This window comes from Trichosurus vulpecula, chromosome 1 (assembly GCF_011100635.1).
Source record: "Trichosurus vulpecula isolate mTriVul1 chromosome 1, mTriVul1.pri, whole genome shotgun sequence".
NCBI classification, from domain to species: Eukaryota; Metazoa; Chordata; class Mammalia; order Diprotodontia; family Phalangeridae; genus Trichosurus; species Trichosurus vulpecula.
The window spans coordinates 509,426,767-509,431,830 of NC_050573.1; positions in this window are offsets into that span (position 1 = coordinate 509,426,767).

The window sequence follows — 5,064 nt, forward strand, 5'->3', positions numbered from 1 at the left end:
CTTCTGGGGGTGCACTCATTGAAAGAATGTGGGTAATGAGTATCTGGGCAAGCTGTTGAACATGCCATCCCCCGCCCCTGGCCTCCCGCCCCCCCCCCCTGCAACTCTGGCTTTGAAACCCAGACAGATAGATGTTGGTGCTTCTCTGGTAACTATGTATTGCTATGGATAGACCGGTTTGTGTTAGTTGATGAGTTTATAATGGATGCTCGTAATTTCTGTTTGTATTTGCCCTGAAGTTCAGGGGGCTGATCTTTTCTCCCTGAACTAAGTGAATGATATATGTGTGTTTAATTAAACTGAGATTATTAACCACTTAAAGTTGCTTTCCTTAGAAAAGCAGATCAAATACCTGTGTTGGCAGTACTTTCTGCATGTTTTTTTTGTTGGTTTTACACAGCCACAGTAGCTGCTAGCAATATCGTTGTTACATGTGTGTATGTATAGATGTGAATACATGTGTGTATGTACATACGCATTGCATATGCATTGTGCACATATATACATATACACATACGTACACATGGGATCTAGGTGGATCAGTGGATAGAATGCCAGGTCTGAGATCAGAAAGAGTCGTCTTCCTGAGTTCAAATCTGGCCTCAGACACTTACTAGCAGTGTGACCCTGGGCCAGTCACTTAACCCTATTTGCCTCAATTCATCATCTGTAAAATGAGTTGGAGAAGGAAATTGCAAACCTCTCCAGCCAACAAAACCCCAAATAAGACCACTAAGAGTTGAACGTGACTGAAAATGGCTGAACAACAACAACAAATATACATATGAATATACATATACATATAAAAATACACTCATATATACATATACATGTATGTGTTTGTGTATATGTAAACACACATGCATTATGTATGTGTGCTGTTGCGTATTTATATATTTATATATACATACATATATACAGATACATACTATGTGCATCCTCAATTTTGTTTTATTTTTCTGTATACGTGTATATTATATACAAAAATACACAAAGAATTAAATTGAGGTTATATGCATATGTATATATATATATATATTCATGTATATGTACATGAATAGATAATAAAATCCATTAAGATGTAATAGAAAAAAGATAAATTGGTGATCAGAAGATCTGGCTCTTGTAGGAGTCACTTAAATTCTCTAAGTCTTAGTTTCTTTTAAGCCCTCAGTTTCAGATTTCTTCCCCTGACTCCTATGACTGATGACTTTGTCTCATACTTTCAGATTAAGGCAATGGTACATGAATTCTCTCAGTCTTCCTACTTCAAATCTCAATAACTTCTATTTTTACCTATTATCTCCTTCCCTCTATTGCCAGAAGTTGAGGTATCAAGGTTAAGGATTTATATACACAGATACATACATACATATATGTATGTATATATGTTTATGCACACATACGTTCTTTGTATTGTATATGTATGTATATATGTATATGCATATATATAATATATAATATAATATACATACCTTTATATTCCTCAATTTAATTCCATGAACCTTTGTTAAACATCTTCTATGTGCTAAACATGCTGCTAGATGCTAAGGGTAAAAAAAAAATAAACAAAATTGTCCTTCCTTTCAAGGATCTTGCAATACATAGATAAGTTGATAGAGAAATATAGACGATATATAGATACAAGGTATTCTGGGTAGGGAAGAGAGCTAACATTGGGGGGATCAGGAAAAATCTCCTGAAGGAGGAAACCATTTGAGCTGACTGTTAAATGGAGCTGGGGTTTCCAAGAGGCAGAAGTGAGGAGAGAGATGCAAGAAGGAGTGCTGAACAAGAAGAAATACACCAGTTTGGCTTTTTAGTACAGTACACGAAGGGGAATAATTTGAAATGAGCCTGGAAAGAAAAATTGGAACCACATCAATTCAGAGGGCATAATACAGAAACAGTTTACTCTGGAGTGCTAAGAAAAAGTAAATGGGACCTGATTTAGGTACTGTTATCTTACCCCAAGCATGTCCTACATAATATGACAACTATTGAAACGTTACTTTTTAAAAATGGACCTCAAAATTTCAAAATTACTAATAGCAATGGCCACCATTATTCAAGGCAGCCTGCATGTGGGGCTACTTGTCACACATAGTCCATCCCCAGAGTCAGGATGTCTAGCACGATGTGTCACAACATTAAACAGAAAAGATTATGGTTTGCTTTTATCCCAAGCCCTGCTTTTTGAAATTTTGCTTCTGATAGGGTAACACATTTAGTAACAGTTCACAGGCAAGCTGTCGAGACGGATGTGGCTTTGGGGTTGAAGTCTAGAAAAAGCAAGAGGGTTAGTTGCTAAACGCTATGTACCCATCAGTGCCAAAAGTATTTTTTATGTCAGTGATGCTAATGGAGCACTGCACTGTGCTTTCTGAGTGTAGATAGTGACTTAAATCATAAATGATGCTTGTCATTTTGAGTTACTTTGTCAGCCCTAGTATTCCACAACACTGCTAAGCCCTTGGTCTCCTGAAATTCCCTCTCGACTTGAAGGGCGTGTGTGCTTTTACAATTCTAAACAGTTCTGTAGGCCATGTGAAAGAGATAGATCTCACTGTTTTACAAGAAACAATTGACATGCTTTAAACAAAACAGAAAGAATATTCTGTGAGTATTCTTTTACTGTACTAAAGCAAACTGGAATGGCATCCATTGCAATTTAGTGATATTTGAAGCTTGTAAGGAGTTTTCATCATCCCCCCATAGAACTTTTGGCCCAAACGAGATTCATTCTAGATCAAAGAGGGTATATTAGCTATATAACTAGTAATGGTGGTAGTATTATTAATAATGACAGTAATAGCAATAACTAGCATTTATGTAGCTCTGTAAGGGTTACAAAATGCTTCACAAATACCTCATTTGATTCTCATAACTTTAGGAGATAGGGGCTATTATTATCATCACTATTTTACAGACGAGGAAATTGAGGCAGATAGGCTGATTTGCTCAGAAGCATACATTTGTGAGTTATTTGGAGGAGGGGGAAATGGACTAATTTGGGAAAGCATCCATATTTTGATGAAAGAACATAGGATTTGGGAATCAGAAGACCTGAGTTTAAATTCCCACTTATTACTTGTATGACCACGGGCCATTCACTTAACTTCTCTGAATTTCAGTTTCTTCTTCTTTCCAAATAATTTCACTATCTGCTTCACTCTCTCCACATAGGTTTCACACCCTTACCTGCCAGTGCTCTGCCCAAAGAAAATGTAAATTTTAATCCCTGAACTTTTTTGATTTTGTTTTTTTTTTCTCTTAAAGACCAGCCTTAACCCTTTGGGCCCTGATTGGCTTAGAATGAAGGTAAATAAGTATTGTTTCTGTTTTGGCCAGAAACCCTAAGGGTCTTCCCCTCCCAGATCTATTTTTTTTAAAATAGGCCTTTCTTTGTGTCATTTTTTTTTTATTAAGCCTTAATCACTGAATGGGCACTGACTCTGTCAAACTAGGACCTGTTAAAGACGTTAGTTTGAAAAGGCCAAGGTCTCCCACTGCATCCTAGGCCATCTCCACTTGTCCTGAACCATATCCAGCCACTGGACCCAGATGGCTCTGGAGGAGAAAGTGAGGTTGGTGAGTTAAGTTGGTCACTTAAATCCAATTCACTTGCATGTCCTGGCATCACCTCCCTGGTCATGGACCTCTTCGACGACTTCCTTTTGTCTCTAGAATAAAATTGAATGCCCTCCACAGGTTTCTACCTAACTCTCTAGACTTTTCCTATTACTCCCCTTCATAAATGTATTTGGACTGCTAGCTACTTCCTCTCTGTGGTAGGTGTTCCATCTCTTATCTCTGTGAATTTGCGTAGTTGTTCTAAATGTCTAGACTGTACTTCTTCCTTCCCCTCAAGGGCACATACTCAAAATCGGTACTGCTATTAATGACCTTGGGATCTTAGAGAAACCAATTTCTTTGAAACAAGAATGAAGAACAAAACAGCAGCAGCAATCTACTTCACCATAATATCTCTATCTTTCAAACAATAGTTACAGTACCTATTTCACAAGATCATTAATGGGACTCATTTTAATTCAGTAAACATTGCCTACAATATACAAAACACCATAATAGGCATTTTGGCATATTGAATGGAGAGCTGACATTGAGAAATCAGGAAAACCTGGGTTCCAGTCTTGCCTCTGACACACACCGGCCATGTGATCGTGAGCAAATCGTGTAACCTTTCTGTATTCTAGGCAAATCTCTAAAATAAGTTGCAAAGGTGCCAAACTTTTAGTAGGGAGAGTTTAATCTCAAGAGAGTACCCTATATAAATAAAATGACAGATCTAGCCCCTCTCTGCTCCTTGCCCCATTGTAAAGCATTGTGCTAGGAAATTGAACTACAAAAACAAAAATGAAAAACAGATCCTGCCTTCAAAAGATTGGTTTTACACGATGTAAACAAATTAAACAAAGTCTAGAAATTCTGTGGGGTAATAGGTGTAAAAAATTTGGTGAACAGAAAAAATATTAGTCCTTCTTGTCTGTCTTCTACACTCACAAAGGGGGTCACTTTTTGGCATGGCATTTGTTAACATTAGCTCCAAAGGGATTCCCTTAAACCTACTGTGAGAAATTCAAAGTCACCTACTTCCAGGTGAAGTGAGTCCTTTCTCCTAACACAGGCTATTTAGGATAACTTGAATTTATTTAACTTTTGGACTGAATTCCATTGGTCCTTCTCTTTGCTTTGGGGAACTTAAAAAATATGAATCAATACAACTCTTTTGTTTATCTCAAGCTCCCAGTTGGTGCTTCCAGTGATTGGGCAGATAATCTATCTCTGTCTTTCTGGCAAGAATAAATTACAATGTGAAACATATTATTCCTCCTTCCTTTATTCTTTAGCATGCCTTCCTTCTAGCTGTATTTAGACCCTCCCCTCAAGGGCACATACTCAAAATCAGTACTGCTATGAATGACCTTGGGATCTTAGAGAAACTAATTTCTTTAGAAAAAAATAGAAAAATGAAAAAAAGCAAAACCCATAAGACATGAGGATTAGGGATGCAATGAACGTGAGGAGATATTTAGATATTAA